The following is a 22,289-nucleotide window of genomic DNA, read 5'->3' as shown; positions in this document are numbered from 1 at the left end:
GAATGTTTGTAGCCCATTAACTTAACATTTATTGCTACTTGCAGACTTGCTTTATACACATCACTTTACCCTGATGTCCACATGCTGAGTTTGTTTCTCCAGTTTATAAAACAACATCCAGTGACAAAAATATTTGCATAACCTACACTCATCTGCTTAGTCTGACTAAGCAGATGAGTGTACGACAAGCTAATACAACAGTCTGTCTGACAAACACATTTTTATGATTCTTCAGCATTTTCAAACTTCAGCTCAGCAGTTCCACACAATGTAGAACAATATTCTGATTTTACACCCATCATTTACATTTCATCAACTGAATCAATGACTATCTCATGCATATATTTATCAAACATGTATTTGATCCCTTGCTTGTCAACCAGATGGGTTGCTGATCTGAAGACCTTTTTCAAACATGACTCAAGCCACAGTTCAGTTTGAACATAACAGAACACACAAAACAGACAATAAGTATTAAAGAAAAATATCCCGCAGAAAACATATAAACTTACAATATGGATGACCTGAAATATTACACAGAAAAGACTTAAAGTCTCTGATCTGACTTGGACATATGAATAAGCACAGAAAACCTACAGGATATGTAAAAGCACCAGTAAGGAAGCACGGAAAAAAGAGAAAGACTCAAAAGCTGAGGCTGACCTACCAGGAACAACACAGTACCCCAATGGTACAAGGGAAAGGTATCCACCTGTGATACAGGTGACTCTGTTTGAAAAAAAATCCTGTTAACACCAGGTAGACTACAGGAAGGAAGAAAGTGGGCAGCAATGCCTGGTTCATCGAGCCTGTGGCACAGAATTTCTCAATATCAAACAACTAACACAAGTGGAAATTGGCACAAAGAGCTGCATCAGTCTTCTAAGAAAGTCTTGAGCAGAATCCCCAGCGCTAGGAGCAAAGCCAGCGCAGAACTGTACAGTGATGCACCTCTGGATAAACTGCACACTTGCACCTTAACAGGGGAATAGGAAAAGCAAGTATGGCATAATGAAAAAAGACTACACACTACAGAAGGGAATATGCTAAACCGACAACTTCTGCTTTTGCCCTCACATATTAAGAAACAATACACAGAAAACATGCAATGAGGGGGAACTCATCAGCTGAGAACAGTAAGGAGGATTCAATCAGGTGTTGTCCACTTTTGCTGTACAGATGCTGTCGCTCGTCTAGTCAGAATGAAATAGACAAGTCTTTGTGGTTTCTATTCAAGCAGCTTTATTATGTACAAAACAACAGGACTGAGGCTTAATAACTTTAACTTAGATAAACTTATAAACAAACTAGCTATCACACTCATACATGCTCACTTTCTGGCTGCACTCTCAAAATGGCAATGAAGCTAGCAAGTGCTTGCTTTTTATATGCACATGCCATTGTTGAAACACTTCTTAAAGATATAGCACGCACACTATTCTACATCTTCCCTCTCTGAGAAATAAGTTATGTAATATTGACGACATCAGTTAACATGCAATCTATACAAATAATTCTTTATCATGCAATTATACAGAACTAGACAGACATATACAGTTATGTCCAGATTGCTGTGTATTTCACACTAGGTCTGGAAATACGACCAAATCGTGTGACATAAAAATTGGAATTAGGTCTAGCAACTGGGACTGTCTCTGCTGAATGATCAACCTTAGGGACATCAGGAACATCATCAGGAATGGAAGTAGAAGCTGAGACACGTTCTGCAACAGGAACATTGCCTGGATTGCCCTGAGATCTAGAGTCTGTATCACAAGAACAATGCTGTGATATCGATTCTGGTACAGGAAGAAGATGTCTGCAATTTCTCCTGTACTCCACACCCTCAGATTCTAGAAAGTAGGATCTTGGCTCGATACATATACCTGTTACTTGACAAATCAGGTCAAAACCTTTCACAGTTTCTATCCTCACTGTCTCTCCTTCTTTCAATGGATGAAGAAATTGGCTAGATTTATCATAGCTGGACCACTGGAAAGAATGCTTTCTGAATAATTGGGCTCTAACTGTTCTGGTATTCTTAGCTTTAGGCCTCAACAAACTGGAACTAATACGAAATGTTGTTCTGGTTTGCCAAGACAGAAGTCTCTGAATGGGCGAGCCAAGTATATCATCACGGGGTATGTTGCTGAGATTAAGTAAATTCAAAAAGACATCGCTATTATCATGCTTTGACCTCTCAAGTAATTGTTTTGCACTCTGTACTGCACGTTCAGCTAGTCCTTTTGACTGTGGATATTCTGGACTATTAGTAACAAGTACAAAGTTCCATTCTCTTGCAAATTTCTGAAACTTACTAGTACATTGAGTACCACTGTCAGAAATAATTTTGTGTGGCCTACAATGGACTGAGAAATTAAGTTTCAACTTGGTGATAACAGCAGTGGACGTTAGATTAGGTAGTAAATCAATTTCAAACCAATTCAAATAAGTGTCTACCAATACTAAGTAATGCTGATTGTTCTATTCGACTAATCAGTGGCTACTGGTGACCAAGGTAGTTCAGGAACTTGACTGAAGTGGTTCTTTTTGCAAATGCAGTTTAGTACTATTGCATACTGAAAAAGAATAAAGTACTGTATCAATGTCTTTTACTAGAGACTTACTATTGCCAAAATACCAGTTCCCCCACCCTTCGTTTGGCAGATTCAGAACCTGGGTGACCACGATGCAAAATCTGGATATATTCATATTGTAAGGAAGCAGCAACAACAATTTTAGGACCTTTGAAAATAATATCATCTTCCATGAACATCTCATCTCTGTAAAGAAAATAAGTTTGCACTTCAGGTAGTACACTAGATTTCTCTGATGGCCACCCTACATTAATGTAGTGGTTAAGTGTTTGCAAAATTGGATCAATCTTTGTATGATCTCTCAGCTCATCAAGTCTCTTAGTAGAAACATTATGCACTTGCATGACATCAAAGTCAATCTTCTCTGCATGAAGCTGTTCCATTGTATTTCTGGGTGATCTGGATAAGGTATCAGTCAGATAAAGAAGTTTGCCTTTTGTATACACCATTTTGAAATTGTACTTTTGCAATTTGAGCATAAGTCTTTGCAATCTTGCTGGAGCTGAATGCATAGGCTTCTTTAAAATAGCAACTAGAGTTTGGTGATCAGTTTCAATCTGAATAGCTCGACCATAGATATAATCATGAAACCTTGAACATGCAAATACTATTGCCAAACTTTCTTTCTCAATTTAAGCATACTGCATTTTAGCCTGGGTAAGAGTTCTAGATCCACAGGTTACTGGTCTGCCCTATTGATGAATAACTGCACCAAGACCAAATTTTGAAGCATCACAGGAAAGAGTGACGATTTTACTGACATCATGGTATCTTAACGTAGGTGGGGTGGCAATTTTCTACTTAAGGTCTTCAAATGATTTCTGGTGCTGTTCCAACCAAGAGCATGTAATATTTTTGAGCATCAGTTCTCTCAAAGGTGCTGTCAAACTCACTGAAGTCTAAATAGTTGACCATGCCAAGAAAACACTGTAGAGCTTGAACATTATCTGGTGTTGGCATCTCAGGAATGGCTACTTACTTGGACGGGTCTGGTCTCAAGACAGTGCTGGTAAATAAGTGGCCTACATATGCACCATCTGGTAGTCTGAATCTGCACTTTAGAGGAGTGAGCTTTAAGTTTACTTCATGTGCTCTTTCTAGAACTTTCTTATGGTTTCTGTCATGCTCTGCTTCACGATTGCCTCCAACCAATAAATCATCTATTATCGCACAAGGATAACCTGAAAAAATTTTCTCCACTACAGGTGGAAAGACTTCACTTGCAGAATTTATTCCAAATGGCATCCTGAGGAATCTATATCTGCCGAACGGGATACTGAAAGTAATGAGGATTTGAGATCAAGCATCACTTGCCAAAATTAACTTTTTGCATCCAAGACAGAAAAAACAGTGGCATTTGGTATTAGAGCTGCGACTTCCTTGACTGTACGCATTGGATGATGCAGGCTCTTTAATGCTTTGTTCAAATCCCTTGGGTCATTACATATTCTGATTTTGTCTGAGCCTTTCTTGTGGGCTGCTACCATGGATGACACCCATCCAGTTAGTTCTGTAACTGGACAAATTACACTTTGCTGCACCATTTTATCCAACTGACCTTTGACTTTATCCTGCATAGCTATCAGAACTTTTCTTTCTGGTCTGACCACCAGACTGACCTTTGGGTCTAACCTCATAGAATACACACCTGGAAGTTTGCCCAACCTGTCATCAAAAACATCAGCATACAGTGAAAAAATGACTTCAGAAAAATTGGAACTAGGAGATGTGCTTATATGATGAGCTTCTTTGGTAAAAGAAAGACTCATTCTCAAACTGTCTCGGAGACCCAATAATGACTGCACAGGTCTTCGGACTACATAGAAAAACAAGCTGTAAACAGTTCTTAGCCACATAACATGAAAGCACTATTGAGCCTTCGATTTGAATTTCTTCACCTCCATAAGCAACAAGTTTCACACAGCTAGCCACACTGAGTTGGTCACCAGCTCTCACCTTAGCAAATGTGTCTGCTGACATAACATTACACTTCGAACCAGGGTCTACTTTGAGCTTGGTGGATTTACCAATAATCTGGACAGTACAAAACACTTTGTTCTTTGCCATCAAATTCACTGCATCAACCTTTTCACTAATTACTGATACACTATCTATATAGAAAGAAGAATTGCAGCTCTCTATGTGATCAATTTGCTTTTTCGAGTGACCCTTCTTTACAACTGTGTGAGGTTTACTTGATTTGCAAAATTTTTGAAAAAGGTTTAATTTTTTTACACTTCTGGCATTGCTAACCAAATGCTAAGCATTTCTCTCTTTTAGACTTATGATTGGCACCACAAGTGCGACAATTAACAATAAACCTGGATTTGGGTTTTGCTGACTCACCCTTAAACTGCACTGAGCATGCTCCTTTCTTAGAATTTGCTGGAAAACTACGTAGTTTACCATGAAAACTAGCAGGGGCTGTAGCTGCCATGTGCTTAGGCCTGTCTCTGTTTGCCACATGTTGGATGCTGTCTACAGTTCCTCTAGAACCTACTGAAACCATGCTCTTATCACTTGCAAGCATACGTGTGTGCTTTTCTGTAACTTCATGGATTTGACAAATCTCAATAGCTTTACTCAACATTAAATCACTATAATGAACCAAAATCTTTCTCACAGAAACACTATTAATACCATACACAATCCTGGCCTTTATCAACTCATCTTTTAAGTCACCAAACCGACACATTTTAGCTTTGTTTCTCAGGTCAGTAATATAAGCTGCAAAAGTTTCCCCTGGTTTTTGATCTCTTGCGTAAAACAAATGCCTCTCATGTAATATTTGTCTGAGGGTTATACATTTCTCTAAATTTGCAGTTCAAACACTCACGGTCTTCCCCTGATTCAGGCTGTACAACAATATGGCAGTTTTCACCTTCCCCTCATATATTCCTGGTGCATACACAAATGAATGCTCTTTTTCAATGGCCCCTGACTCAGCTACATTTAGCAAAATTAATGCTCTTGCATGTACATCTTTGTCAGAATATGCTGCTTAAATAAAAATATCACACCCTTGCTCAAATATTCTGCAGTTCTCTGCAATATTCTGATCAAATAAACAAGTGGTGATGGTTTTTGAAATCCATCTGCCACATTAACACATACCAGTGAAGGCTTTTGCAAGTATGCACACACACACACACACACACACACACACACACACACACACACACATATACATACACCAGAAATTTATGCCAGTATTTGTAACTTTGCCCAATAGCACAACAAGCCTCTGAATAACTGAACTTTGCGAAACAAGTCTCTTGGGCACTGTGATACTCTTGAAGTTACTGTACTTTAAAAGTCATTTATCATCATTTTAAGAAACACTTCAAAATAACTGCACTTTGCGAATAAACAGTACACAGCACACTGAAATTTCCCCCAAATGGCTGTACTTTGCTAAATGACTCTTTACAGTACAAGAAACACTGTAATGGTGGCACTTTGCAAACAGACACACCCAACACAAGAAACTTTTTGAAATGACTGTATTTTCCTGTAATTCATGAAACAGTTGCATTCTGCACACAAACTTTGGAATAAATGCACGGTAATAAACACACACTGTAAGCACTTTACACACTTTGAGATACTTCGAATAACTGTAGTTATGCCCTGAATACAATGCAAAATAGTAGTTATGCCAAAACACAGTAATTTGCCAAAACAAACATGCAGTTGCCTTGCTTTATTTATGCTTAATGTGCCCATTTTGCTCTTTGTTATTTTTGTTTTGCTCGTTTAATGTCTTTTCATGCCCACTGTACTTTTCTTGTGCTCGTTTTACTCTAAACATGCCCGTTTTGCTTTAAACATGCTCGTTTTGCAATTCCAAGGTAATCCAAACCCCTTATGTGTTTTTCTGATAATTGTTTTATCAAATAACTTAATTTTAAACATTTCATTTAATTAACAAACCTTTTATGCCTCTCACTTGTTTAATAATGCGGTTTGTGCCCTTGTAATGCTCTGTTTTATCTTTTTTATAAGATAAACCGTCCGTGCAAATTTTCATTACCTTTGGTTTGTTTCTGGTCCTTTTTTGTGCTCGTTTCTCTTAGTTTACCTTTCACTGTTATCTCTGCATCTTGTAGCTCTGAATATCAGCCTCTGGAATCCCACTTCTGACAGCATGTCGCTCGTCTAGACAGGATGAAATAGACGAGTCTTTGTGGGTTCTGTTCAAGCAGCATTATTATGTACAAACATCATAATTGAGGCTTAATAACTTTAACTTAAATAAACTTACAAACAAAAGTACAGTTTTGTACCTACCATAAATGTAGATGTCCGAGTGCTAATACAGCTGCAGTCATAACAGATGGGTTCTCCTGCAGTCAGGCGGGTCCTCGGTCGGCCGAATTCCAAAGTCTAGGTCCGGCGTCGGTTGTCGTCGCTTCTTCCCTGACGTCAGTGCGACAGGGGTATAAAAGAACCAGCCAACGCCATTTTCTTCAGTTTTTCTTGCCCCAGATGTCAGGTGCCCCCAGAAGGAAGGCAATACATAAATTTGTGTAATAAAGCAATGCCATATACATCATGAATGAATACCCCAATCTGGTTGCATGAGGATATGTTAGCGAATAGGCCTGTCCCAAGAGGGGAAGGAGGGAGGGAAACCTGGACTGCAGCTGTATTAGCACTCGAACATCTACATTTATAGTAGGTACAAAACTGTACTATGTTCATCGTGCATACAGCTGCAGTCATAACAGATGGGTAGAATCCCAAAGCTAAAAAAAGGGGTGGTAGGCACTAGGTGGAACTAGGAGGAGCCAGAATGCCCTGCAAGACTGCAGTGGCAAAGCTAGCTCTAGATTTGGAGTACAGTGGAAGGTGGTAGTGCTTGGAGAGGGTATGCACAGAACTCCAAGTGGCTGCTTCTAAAATATCTTTGGTAGGAACTCCTCTGAGAAAGGCTGCAGAGGTAGCCGTGGCCCTTGTGGAGTGAGATCTGATGCCTGTAGGTACAGTTTTTCCATGAAAAGAATAGCAAAAGCATATGCAGTGGGCTATCCATTTTGAGATTGTCTGTTTGGAAATTAGCTTTCCTTGAGCTCCTATAGCATAGGACACAGAGCTGTTCTGATTTTCTGAAAGGCTTTGTTCTGTCCAAATAATAACGCAGTTGTCTGTGGATGTCCAAGGAATGTAGTAATCTCTCCCCTTTGTTTTGAGGATTAGGATAAAAGGTAGGTAAGTGTATGGCCTGATTCAAAGCTACCCTGGATACCACTTTTGGCATAAAGGACGGGTTGGTTCGTAATGAAACTCTGTCCTGATGGAAGACGATAAAAGGCTGCACAGCCATGAGAGCTTGTAGTTCTGAAACTCTACGAGCTGAGGTAATAGACAGAAGGAAAGCTGTTTTCCAGGACAAATATTGCAAATCTGATGAGGCAGCTGGCTCAAAAGGAGGCAAGGTCAGTTTTTCCAGAATGAAATTGAGATCCCAAGCAGGTATTGGTTGTTTCCTTGGGGGTTTTAGCCCCTCTGAGGAACTGTCTTAAGATGGGGTGAGAGAATAAGGGTGGATCACTGTTGTATTCTGCAGAAATGGCTGAGGCATGGATTTTGATGGAGGAGAATGAAAGTCCACTGCTTAGCAGCTCAGCTAGATACTGTAATATTTGAGGTAAATTCAGTTTTCCAGGATCCTGGCCCTTTGTCTCATTCCAGACACAAAACCGTTTCCATTTTGCAGAGTAAGCTTTTCTAGTAGACGGCCTTCTGGCCTCCAAAATGACATCCTGCACTTCCTTGGAGAGTAGGGTCTATTGTGATGCTAAGGAATCTTCCATGCGGCTAGATTGAGTGTTTTTAGCTGACTGTGAAGAGTTTTGAAGCTGTGCTGAGTCAGGAGAAGAGGCATTAGAGGCAGGGTCCATGGTGGGGAATGCGTCAGGCTCCTCAGGAGTGGGTACCAGTGCTGTCTTGGCCAGTCTGTAGCAATGAGAATCATCTTTGGTCTGTCTGCTCTGGTTTTCAATAGAACTTTGGGCAGCAGAGGAAGAGGTGGGAAGGCATAAACTGTCATTGATGTCCAACTGAAAGAGAGAGCGTCCACTCTCCAGGCCTTTGGATAAAAAATCCTTGAGCAGAATTTTGTGAATTGGTGATTTTTGTGGGAGGCAAAGAGATCTATGTCTGGCCTTCCCCATGCTTGGATTATTCTCTGTAAAAACTTGAGGATGCAACTTCCATTCGTGTGGATCTGTCATATTTCTGCTTAGGTTGTCTGCCAGCGTGTTTTCCTTGCCTGGCAAGTACTGTGCTTGTAGTTCGATTTGTAAGTCCAGGGCCATGTTCCAAAGTGACATGGCCAGTCTGCATAGGGGGTATTGAATGTGTTTCTCCCTGTTTGTTTATGTACCACATTACTGTGGTGTTGTCCGTTCTTATCAATAGTTGACCTGGTTGCAGAAGGTCTTTGAAAGCTATAATAGCATTTATTACTGCTAGCATTTCCTTTTGATTGATGTGAAGGTGCTTTTCTTTTTGGGACCATTTGCCCTGAATGCACCGATCTGTCATGTGCGCCCCCCAGGCGTAGTCCGAGGCGTCTGTTGTGATGACTTGATTTGCTTGAGGCTTGCTGAATGGGAGACCTGTGTTTGTTTGGCATGCTTGAGCCCACCACAGAAATTCCTTTTGAAGACATGGAATTAGTGGTATTATTGTTTCCAAACTGTGGCTGTGTTGAGACCATAGGTTTTTCAGGTACCATTGAAGTTTCCTCATATGCAGCTTTGCACATGGGATTAGTAAAATGCAAGATGCCATGAATCCCAGAGCCTGCAGGATTTTCCTTGCAGTCAGCCTGGTGCAATTTGCTAGTGCTCTGAAGTATTGAGTTAGTTGCCCCTGCTTCTCTGGCGTGAGGTAGGCCATCTGGGTGTTTGTGTCCAAGTTGGCACCCAGGAAAATTATTTTCCGAGAGGGTATTAGCCTTGATTTCTTTTTGTTGACTGTGTATCCCAGAGAATTCAACAACATTATTACATAAGCCAGATGTTTCAGAAGAATGTGCTTGCTGTCCGCTTGGATCAGGCAGTCGTCCAAATAGGGGTATATTTGTATATTCCCTTGTACAATGTTCCCTTGAACAATTCCTGCTAGTGAATTCTTTGGATTTTGTAATTTTGTCACAATTACTGCAATGACCACAGGGGAAACACCCAACTAGAGGTTCCCCAGCCATGGTAGTTTGTAAAAACTGTGCATTCCTTTCATTGTGTGTGTGTGTTTATAGTGATTAAAGCATGACGCCAAATTTTTAAAGAATTCATTAGCAAGAATTGTTCAAGGGTCTATGACATTCCATTCTTTGCAAATTGCAGCAGTGACTGGCTTGTTTATCTGGCCACATGTATTTGTGGGTCTATGTTGGCCAGACATCTCGTCCATTGAGATTACGTATTTTTTAACATGTGAGCAATATCAAAATTAAGAAAATTAATAATGCTTTGTATAAACACACTCTGAAACATCCAACTGCAAAATTTTCTTTTATTGTGATTTATTAAATTTAATACCCTTGACCAAATCAAACAGGATGGCACTCAATGCTAGATACTAAAGAAAAGAAATGGATTACAAAACTAGGTGCACTTTTTTCACCTGGACTAAATGAGCAATTTTGAAATGAACCAATAAGATGAGTTCATAACACTATTTAAACTGTAACATCTTTCTTGTTCTGTTTCTCACTGAAGAAGGCTGTGTTTTTTTGCCAGACGAAACCGGTCTGGATTGTCATGATGTTACTATTATAGATTTAGTAATAAAGTCTTTTACATTATATCGGATTTGTACCTAGGTTGCTGGCTCCGTTTTATTGTTGATACTTTTATTATACCACGTACAATGATTCTGGCCATTAGGAGTGCAACTGGATTCATCACCCTGTCCTGGAAAACAATAATGCTCAGTCTGCCCCCCCCCCCCCCCCTCATGGCCCTTCAAACTATATGCTTTTCTACATGCCAACTGGACTGACCATGCAAGCTTCAGTATGACAAGGGACTAGGCCTAGTTTGCATGGAGATGGGGGTCAAAGAACTTAAAAGCTAGATATGATACATTTGAAAAGTCATTTTTTTTTCCTCAGGGAGGTTCTATTGTCATGTAACAGACAGACACATCTGACAGGCTCAGGAAACAATCAGTAAGGTTGTAAGGAAAGATATAGTGGAGGCAAATATAGCAGAAATGGATAAATATGACCAATCCCACATGTATTGCCAACTACTGTTATTTTAAAAAGCACAGTGGCATGTGATCTAGATACCAGTGAATGTGGACAACTGAAGAGTTTGAGGAATATTAGTAATTACATCATATCACTTGCCACCTTCAGGCTAACAACTTGAAATACTGTGGAAGTCCCAGGCCTAACACGTCACCCAATTATCAATCAAATAAACTATTGCAATGTTTCACACCCCTGCGGTGGTCTTCTAAACTGTATTACACATTTCTTACTTAGCTGTGCAATTAACTCGATTGGACATGCGGGCAGTATTTCTTCTTTTTGTATCATGTTGATGGCTCCTGCATCTGCTATTACTATCGGTGAAGATTATGAAAGTTACATCCCTGCTGTTATTCTCAAGCTAGTATGGTAAGCTACATCACACAAACTATTCAAATGACTGAGAACTGAGGACATAGTTCTGCGATTCATATTAATTTGCAGAATCATTTCAGTGGAAAACAGAACTGGACTTAAATAACTGTAACAGACTATAAAAGCCTCCTAGAAAAATCTATGGACAAAGACTGTGCTAAGCTCTGTCAACAGCAGGGACTACCCACGCCACTCAGCCCCAAGGGCCTACAAAATGCAAGGCTAACAACGCACAATAAGTTATGGCTCTAAACATCAAGGAGGAAGCAGCTACAGAGTATATGCCAAATTGATGAATTATATTTACAAAGAAAAAAACAGAAATGCTAACCCCAGCTAGTCTGCCTGTGTCCTAACCAATTAAATAACCTGCCAGTCCTACTTAACCAGCACTTCAGTTCTTTTTATATTTCCCTCCTCTACGGAAGGATAGCACTAAATTGCTTCTTGATTTATCTTTTTTTTACCCCAATCAAATGTTTTTATATTAGCCTGCTGGACTCTCACACTCAAGTTACATAAGTTCAGGTTATCTAGCAAAGCTAATGTGGGTCCCTTTCCTTTTTTGCTATTTTTAAGGTTTCCTCTCCAACTGTGAACTGCTTTCTTGGGATGCAGCTTTCCAAGTGCACTCTCATGCATTTTACATTGAATTTAAATCTTTAAAACATTTTATATATTTTTCCTCACAGTTGAGTTCAATTCTTTTTATTTAACTTGTGCCAGTCAGGAAAAAGGCAACATTTCCTCAAAGACCTTCTGTAATGCTATGTAAAATAACACTGATAATCTCTGACTTCAGCTGTGTTGAACCAAGCTGTACAGCTTGGTAAAAGCAAGCCTGCACACCCTTGTATAAATGACTGCATGTGTGTAGTGCTTACTCCATGTTTGGTAAATGGTTGCCCACAAAAGGATTTTTCGGGTGAAAATTCTGAGCTAGTTGTTGCAAGACTTGGTAAAGCTACTCTTACAGGAGCTATTTAAGTTGATTCAGCTGCCCACATATTAAGCACTGCAACATTTGTGTGTGTAATCAAGCATGCAGCAATAGGAAAACAGTTGTTGACATATGCTCCAGAGTCTTGAAGCAGGATTCTGCACTTGGTTATAGGGAAATGCAAAGGGATCTTGCAAGAAGGTTCTGGAATAAATTAACTTTACTTTAAATTACTTCTAACCTTGTTATTAATAACCTCCCCACACTAAACAAAATGTCATACAAACCCCATTCTCATTTCAGCCCATACCCATTGACACCATTAAGAAACTGCTACAAAAACTAAAGCCCTGCCCTTCCTCAGCTGATAACCTTCCACCACACTACCTCAAACTGGCTGCCAACTCAAATGCTTATCCAATCAGTACCCTTATAAATAGGTCTTTATCCGAATCAGAAGTACCCACCATATGGAAACAGTATCCTTATAAATAGGTCTTTATCTGAATCATATGGAAACAATCTCACATTACTCCCATCCACAAAAGACGCAACTCTTTTGAGCCATCCGATTTCAGTCCTATATCCATCTTGGTCATCCATATCCAACATTCTCAAGAGAGGCAGCCATCAGCAGGTAATGCAATATCTATTGTAAAACAATCTTTTAACCAAAATCCAACATGGCTTCCGTCCCAGCCACAGCACAGCTACAGCCCTATTATCCTTTACAGACACTATGAACAAGGCCAGAGATGCAGGATGCTATACAGCCTCAGTATTCCTTGATCTTTCCAGGACCTTTGACATAGTGTCTCACACCTTACTATTAAACACACTGTCTAACTTAGGCTTCTCACATAACACAGTAAAATGGTTTCAGAGCTACCTCAAGGATCGTAAACAAGCAGTGAAATGGTACAATGAACTCTCACCCTTTCTCCACAACCATAAGTCCCTCAAGGCTCCATCCTCGGACCCCCTACTCCAACATTTTCACAACCTTTACACTGCCTCTCACCCTGGAACCCTAATTCAATACACTGATGACTCCACCATAACTGCTCAATTACCACCAGAACTAACAGTAATTTACTGCAGTCAAACTCTGGCTAAGAATCCAAAGAAGATTAAAGTAGTACTCTTTCATCCCAAAAACACCTCCCCTGTCACTGTTCATTTCAACAGCCTTGCATCTGACAACACTGTCCCACAAATAGTGCATAAAACCAAACTACTAGGAGTTATCACTGATAAACTTTCATTTGACCCCCATATACTGCAAAATATAAAGAAAACTCATCAAAAACTAGAACTCACAAACATTTCTTTACAACAGCAACCAAAACTACCCTTGTAAGAACATTTTTACTTGCATTCCTTCTTTACAGTGCCACTATCCTAACTTATAAACTTCTATAAACCCACAAGAAAAACAGGTCACTCTGTGCTCATACTCTGTCTCTATACTATAGAAGTCACTACCTCTAGCTACCAGGTCAAAGCCTCTTTAAAAAAATCATCTCAAAAATACACGGCTCTGCTCCTGCATAAAGCCTGCCTAATGCTCAGCTCTTCCACACTAGCCTCATCCTCCTCCTCTGTAACATTTCACTCCCTCACACTTTGCAAGATCCTAAGGGTCTCCTAACTCCTCCTCTGTTTCCATACCATATCATTAAGCTACTGCACAGGCTGTAATGCCTCTACTCTTCTTAACTTTCTCACTATCTTTCTACATCACTAACTTTCTGGCTATTATTTTCCTAACTGAAACCAACAGTCTATTTTTTTTCATGTACTATAACAGTCAATGTCATATACTGCACTACCTAAATACTACTTTGTACACTATCTACTCATAGGCTATGTAATTGGTGAGAGTGACTACAACTGTCTATAGTGTTTTAACTCTATAGAATTGTCTAGATGTGTAATATATCTTGTAACATCTCATAACACAGTTTTTGTTCTTTCAACTTGTTTTTGTAAAGTATTTCTCATGTCGCTTGTACTGTATTGGATTATACTGTATTTGTATTGTACTCTATGTGGAGCTTTTCTCCCTGGGCCTCTGCAGAAAACAGGTTCTGTAGACCCAGTCAGACCACCCCAGTAAACAAATGTCAAATAAATAAATAATAAATAAACTTTCTCCATAGGGAAGAAAGTGCTACAAGCAGTGGCATGTAAGACACAGCTTATGAAGGTCAAGCATTGACAGGCTGCAACTGGGGCTTTACCCGGTTAACTGAAATGCCAAAAGTTTGAAACAATTTGCTGAACCAACCAGTTCTGTCCAGGGAAGCTTCATCAAGGAATCAACTGTCCAGGTATGGGAAGATCTTCATCCCAGAAGCTGTTAGTGAACTTGAACCACTGCCATGCACTGGGTAAACATACAGGGTGTTGTGCTGAGATCAAAGGCCAGGTCCCTGAACTTACAAAGGCTTGCTCCAACCACAAAATGTAAAAACTCATTCTGACATTTACATGGAAGTAGGCATCCTAGAAGTCAAAAGAGCACATTCAGTCTGCCGGCAACAGATAAGGCAAGATATTTTGTACTACAAACATTTTAAAGTTTCCTTTTGGATGCACTGGTTTAGGTTGCTGAGCTCCTATGCTCTCTTCTGCACTAAAAAGAATATGAAGTAAAATCCTTGTTCTCTCTGGCTGCCAGGACCTCTTAAATAGTTCTTCATTACAAGATGCTTAGCTCTTCTTAACTTGCTGCTGACCTTTAATGGGTATAAAACAGAAAAATGACATTTGTGTTGGGGGTGGAAGGTTTAGGACTCAAATTGTTAGTTCTGGACCTTTGGAGAAATCAGTAGTTGAGGAGGCTTTCAGGAGTGTTGCTGACTGGCCTGGAGATGATTATGGCCACTTGGTAAGCAACAGTTAGCATGACATGACCTCTGTTGGCAACCTTGCTGGAAGTTGATTTGCTGAGCCTGGCTCCTGCCAGCATTGCCCTGATGATGTTGCTGTGAGCTATGCTAGAGCAACATTCAATTTTGACTCCCCTGCATTCTATGATATAAATGCAGTTGAGGATGGAATTTCTCTTCTACGGCCAACAGGATGTTGTCCTGTGCTAGCTAGTGCTCTTCTATGTCACTGAGTTGCTGCTTTAAGCCATCACTAAAAGGAGAGTTCTATAACAAGGGAATCTAAAAATGTTGCCTTGCTATCCTCCACAAAGTCTATACATCCAAGCCAGGAGTGCCAGTGTGTGGCAATACTGCTGCTGCACCTCGAGCTGCACTCCGTGCACTTAACCACACAGTAAATGACACAGACTGTGTGATTTGGCATACTGGTTGATGTTGTGGCTTGGGTGTCTAGCTTGCCTTTCAAAATCCCAACCAATAACCAACACTTCCCTCACATGCAGAAGCAATAATTCTCTTTGGAAATGCTCCATATGCATTAAATGGTTTATGTCCTTAATGAAAGTGTGAAGGACATGATCCTGCGAGTACCAGATCTGACCACTGCAGTTTATTCCCTACCAGAAGATGAACAGTTGAGCTCTGCAAGACAGAATTCTTCTTGTCAGTTGCTGCAGAGGCAATCATATACAGTTTTGTGGTCTTTGACAACACTGTACTGCCTCTAGATGGTAGGAAAAATCCTGTCTGCCTTTCACAGAACTGGAGCTATTATCCCCAGGATGTCCCACGCCACTCTGGTGGCACCTTTTAAAATGTCTACCTAGGAAGAAATTCCAATGATGACTGCAAGGAAAAACAACAAGACTGTTGTAGCTGCCTCTGGGGTAATGAGATTTTCTAGACAAATACCATACTTAAATACATTTAACAATAGCAAATGAAGACTATATACAAATGTAACAAATGTGAGTAATGCCAACATGCCATTGATAAACTATTAATTTTTACATAAATACAACACCAGTTGTAGTTATTTTAACCGCTTTTCTTACTGCAGTACTGTTGCTAAGTGCTGATGCACTAGTTTTTACACTGGTAGAGTAAAAGAAGATAGACTAATCTCAGACACTGACTAAAGGAACACATATACAATGCCAAGAAAAAATAACAATACCCATCTGTTAACCAGGTAAGCCAAATGGACACACAATCCCTTTTCAAGGGCGACCTGGGAGCAACATCTGGTTAAGTGACATTCTAAAATCACACAGTACACATACAAAAGCTGAGGGAATCAAATCGTGTACTGCAGGAACTACAGCTCAAATTCTTAACCTTAAAGAATTCAACAAGAATGTTTTGTATTTCCAGGTGGACGTAAACTCAAATTCTTCGAATAAAAGCTGAAAAATGTATTGTCGACATGACTCACCAGGTTTATTTATTTATTTTTTTTTTAAACAGGCATATGTCGTGATTTTACTATTTACAGTATGCTTCAGTGTTTGTCTTGAGACAGCACATATTCACTGAGTGCAAAACAGATGCTGAGCCATCTAATATAATTTACACTATTTGTTGTGAAATCTACTGTGGTTCCACATCGATCACTGTACTGTTCTCTAGATAGTCTGCGCACCAGTAACATGAGTGTATTTTCTGGACTGTGTTTTGTAACTGTTGTCACTCAGTGCTCCATTACAAAAGCAAGACGGCTTATTACTTCTATAAAATGGGGATGAGAAATTCTTCATGTCAAATCTGAAAACAGAAACATCCCAGAAAGTGCAAAGTGAACTCCACGAAAAGTAACTGTCACATTATTTTGTAAAATGTAAATATTAATGATAAATGTCGCATATACTGCTGGAGATGCATGTTTGCTGCATACCTCAAACAAGAGGTGGATCCACCATGACTTGAATATGGTTGGAGATTTTACTCCTGTGAATCTCTGTACCTTATGAGACTAATCTTGGATGATATCAATGAGTCAAGGAAGTACTGAAGAGAAATATCTGCTTCAAAGGACAAACTAGGTAACTGTAAGACAGTGGCTATGAGTATTTTTAAAAGAAACCTGGCAATACTACACAACAGTTTGATAAAAAAATATATAGCATAAAATGAAAAAATGTTACAGGAATTTGTGGGACAATGGTAATTAGTGTGTTTTCACTTCGAAGTAAGAAAGACAAATAAGACATCTGAGAAGGCACTGTAACAATGAAGCAAGCACATACAAGTCCCATTTTTTGGATGCTTTAATATACCATAATGACACACATTAGAAAACCTCTACTTTTAGGGAAAACAAATAAATAAAAGGCAGATGTGGGTTAGGGAAAGCACTAGATACCAGAAATATCTTTACACACCTGGGTCAGAGGGAACACTAGACATCAGGGATATATTTACAGACATAGGGTGGGGAAAAGACTAGACACCAGCGATAATTTCTTGTCTTAAAGGAACTTACAACACATAATGAGGATGGTGGCACACTAAGCATAAGGGACACCTCTTACAGCTGATGACTTAATGGCACTTAAACATAGAGATCGGGGAACACAACACACTAGGGATTACTCCAGAGCTGCATGCCCTAATGGCATTTACAAATAAAGTGGGTTGGGGGAAACACAAGACACCAGGAATACTACAAGCAGCATGCCTTACAGGCACTAAAAGGGATTTCAACCCTGTACCCTCCTACTTCCGTCAGAGGTTATTAGCCCTCTGCACCACCACCTGACACCAGAGATTTGATGTTAAATAAATTAAAAAAAAAAAGATATGAAAACAATACAGTACAGAAAAACTACAAAGAGAGAAAGAGACTTTGAACCTTGCACCCTTTTCAATGGGAATCTTTCAGTAACCCATTGCATTAACTGAAAAGTTAGCACAAAGTAGGACTTTTTTAAAACATATAATGAGGATCTTAGAAATTATTCAATGCCTGCAAAAAGGTCATAACTTATATGGGAGGGGAAGGTAACTTTAAGCATACCTCTCATCCTCATAGCACAAGACATCAAAACAAATCCAAAATTAACAGTGGGACAAATTCATGGAAAGATTAAGTATTACTCCTACAAGCTTAGACACTCAGTTGTTGCACTACCATGCATTTACTGAGGGATATGAAGTGAGAAACTCTAATGTCTGGCATTGATTACTGACTGACTAATTACCAGTGAATTACCAGGCAAGGGAAAAAAGAAGATAGTGGGGTGTTTTGACAACATTATGACAACTATGAGGTATGTGGTGTATGTGCACAAGCATGTGTTTTTATGAGTGTTTGAGTGTAGTACTGGAGGGGTTCTTGTGCTACCATGATGTGTCCTCCACCACCATTTACTAAAGCAGAAAAGTGTTGATTTAAACTTGAAGCAGCTGACGGTGAATCAGAAATATGCAAATTAGCCAATAATGAAGCCTGTTCCTCATTGTGGCTAATGTGTCTCTGAATGCTCTATTAGGGCACTGCAGAAGCAGGGCCTTTTTACTGTAGTCCTTACCACAAGCAGTGGGGTTCTTTATTACTCCACATGAAACACATGTAGGTATTATACTTATGCAGACTCTTGTGTTTTACTAAACAGTAGCACTGATAATTTACCCTTTGGAAGCTTATTAGGACAAAGTGCTTCAGCATGTGGAAGAAAAAAGTTTACAAATGCTATTTCCCCCCCCAAAAAAAATACAGGTTATTGAGGAACACCTGATAAACAATTTAGTGAAAATAAATTTGATCATAATATATATATATATATATATATATATATATATATATATATATATATATATATATATACACCAATATAATTGGGCAGCACAGTGGATAGCATTGCTGCATCACAGCAAGAGGTTCCCAGGTTCAATTTTCTGTTGGGGTACCTTCTGTACATAGTCTGCATGTCTTCCCTGTGTTCACATGGGTTTTCTCTCACATTCCAAAGACATGCAGTAGGTGGATCGGACAACTGGCCATAGGTGTAAGTGTGATGTGGAAGAACTACTCCAGCAGTGCTACCCACCTGGTGGTGTAAACCTTGGCTCTAGATCAGAGGTTCCCAAAGTGTGGGTTGCAACCCACTGATGGGTCACAAGTTAATTGTGGGTGGGTCGCATTGGTTGGGAGACAGCCTCACTGGCTGGGATTTTTTTTTAATTTAAAAAAAAAGGGGGGTGGGGGTTCTGTGTGTCTGGTCACACAGATGCGACAGGTGTGTGCAAACGATTTTCGTCTTCTGCTTTAGTGCAAACTACTTCTCCATCTTCCACGTGAGTGGAATTTGGATACCAGAAGATGTTTGAAATGCGGACCACGAACCGACAAGTAAGAGGTAGGTGTGTCTGTGTGTGTCTGTTTAAGTGGTAGGTAGATAGGTGCGTGTGTATATAAGAAATAGGTATGTGTGTGTTTGTGTATAAAAAGTAGGTAGGTGGAGATGTGTGTGTGTGTGTGTGTGTGTGTGTGTGTGTGTGTGTGTGTGTGTGTGTGTGTGTGTGTGTGTGTGTGTGTGTGTGTGTGTGTGTGTGTGTGTGTGTGTGTAAAAGAGGGAGGAGGTGTCTCTCAACTGTCCAGATTTTGACAGAATGTCAAGATTTTTGCTTCATATTTTTAGTGTGTTCCTCATAAAATGTGTATTTTTTGGGTTTATTGCGGCAAATCAGTGAGGACAGAATTCACTAAATATTGACGGGCATTTGAGTTTCAGACTTCATATCCTTCTGAAAATTCACAATAACATAACACCTTTTTACTCTACCAACTTTATAAGTTTGTGAGAGCAATATTTAATGTTTGTCCCAATTTTTGATGCTTTGTCCCACCATTATTTTTGGCTTTGCCCAGATTTTTTGTGCTAACAGGTTGAAAGGTGTGTGTGTGTGTGTGTGTGTGTGTGTGTGTGTGTGTGTGTGTGCATGTGTGTGTGTGTGCGTGTGTGTGCGTGTGTGTGTGCGTGCGTGTGTGTGTGCGTGTGTGTGTGTGTGCGTGTGTATAAGAGGAAGGGAGGGAAGTAGGAAGGTAGTTGCATACCAATAAAATGTCCTCGATTTTCAGGCGCATCCTTGATTTTGACTGAAATTTTAGCTCTGTCCCTTTTAATCCCGCCTAAAAGTGGTGACTTTTGGATAAAAGGTGATGAATTACACTTAATAAATAATGACAATAATTAGGATTACAGACTTCTTTTACTTTAGAAAAATACATATTCACTCATGTTTTGTTATTTTGTCATAGTCTCCAGTTAATAATACTAGTATATGAAGGAAAGGTTAGTTTGCTGTTATTTTTTGTATTTCTGTATTGCCTTTCTATATTTTGAATACTGTAGTTTGTTTTCTTTACCTTGTGTTTTGCTTGCATTCTGTTTTAACAGCATATTAAAACTTCAAAAGAGACCACAGCTCTCTCTGTTCTGAGTCAGGCAGAATTTTTCCCTCCCTCCCACCCATTTAAGTTGTCTTGTTAAATACCAGTCTTTCTAGTTGCCCGCCTCTTATGTTAATCTGACCATATATCTCATTTCTCTCTACTTTCACTGGCTTATGTGAGTAATCACAAAACCATCACTTTTAAAATCCCACCCCTTCAATTATTTAAATTTATTGGCCATCCTACAGTATTTCATAGTACCAAAATACAAAGTAACCACCCCTTTCAGTCCATCTTGCTGTTTTAAAAATAGTAACTCTCCACTAAACCTTAACTTTTTAAACAGGTAAAACTCAAGTTACCTACTTTCATATCTAACTTCTCTAGTGCACACTGCAGAGTGCATTCTTTTCAATCTTACCTTTAAGCATCCCTGTTACTAGCACTTTCTCTAATACCTAAAAGATCATCTCTACTTGACTCCAAGTAGACTTTTCTCTATCTGTTAAACCTAGCACTAGCTCCTACAGTACTTATTACCTTGATACGGCACTCTTATAGATAGCACCCCAAACAAGCAAACCCCCATTTCTCGGTCACCGTCCCCGGAATCTCTTTTAAAGTTTTTTGTCTAGTCCTTCTAGCATGTCGAGGATCAGTTGCTAGTGTCCTCTCCTGCTCAGCTGGTGAACCTGGGAATATTGAGGCAATGTTACAATTGCCTCATGTACCTGAACAACCCTCTCCTCCTCGCACAAAACACAAATACATGCGAGAGATGCAACTATACGGCCAAACTGGAGGCTGAGCTCTCTCAACATAAGACTGGCAAGACCAGTCAGGAGGAGAAGGTTACCACACACACTATAGACCCAGTCTCACATAGTACCATCACAACCTCAAATCATACACATAAACACACAAAGACATACTCGGGCTCTGATCAAAAATCTACCAAAACAGCAGAGGCCACCAAAGCAGACACCCAAACAACCACCACCTCAGAACACAACACCTGCAACACATAGACCTCACAGTCAGAGTGTCAAACAGTCACAGCCCTTAAGGCCAAACACAATGCCAGACACACTAGTCATTGGTGACTCCATAGTCAGACACACTGGCGTCCAGCTCACCAGACTGAGTAAGGAGAAGGTCACAGTAAGCTGCCTGTCGGGCGCTAGAATCCGCCACATAACGCAAGCACTCAGGTCTCTCAACAGCAGGTACAAATACGACTCAGTCATTGTCCACGCTGGTGTAAGCGACCTGACCTCCTTGGACTACATGAAAAGAGACATTGAGGAGCTCTCTGATTATGTAGCCCAGGCAGGTATGACCCTGACCTTGAGCAGTATCCTACTTTCACCAAGAATGATGCCACAATACAGAGATAAGATGATCAGCTTTAACAATTGGCTTAAACTCTGGTGTCATTCAAAGGGGATCCAATGTCTGTCTGCCTGGGATGACATGCTGGACAAGCCACTCCGGCTTGCACCTGTCACCCTGGGATTCGGATATTGGCAAAGGCTCTTGCCACCCCATAGTGCCTTTTTAGGCAAGGCTCAAATTCTAAACCTACCACCCTAGAACACAAAAAGGAAAAAACTAAGGGTAATGCTGCTCAATGCCAGAAGTCTAAATCTCAAAATGCACTTTTCGAGGCCCTTCTCAGTTTGGAGAACATCGATGTCTGTGCAGTGACAGAAACCTGGTTCAAGGCTCCTGAGAGCACCCCAGCACTATCAGGTTTTACCTCTTATCATGCGTTCGGCCCCAAAATCCGGACAATACCAAGAAAGGAGGGGTATCC

General features: G+C 40.0%; 1 protein-coding gene across 2 annotated transcripts in view; it reads right to left on the bottom strand.

The window, feature by feature from the left end:
- The window catches only part of SLC41A2 (solute carrier family 41 member 2), a 1,208,246-nt gene that overhangs the window by 459,543 nt on the left and 726,414 nt on the right, over positions 1 to 22,289 (bottom strand). The window lies entirely within an intron of this gene.

Source organism: Protopterus annectens, chromosome 11.part0 (assembly GCF_019279795.1).
Source record: "Protopterus annectens isolate FY-2018-M chromosome 11.part0, PAN1.0, whole genome shotgun sequence".
Taxonomy (NCBI): Eukaryota; Metazoa; Chordata; order Ceratodontiformes; family Protopteridae; genus Protopterus; species Protopterus annectens.
This window is presented reverse-complemented; position numbering and strand designations above follow the sequence as displayed.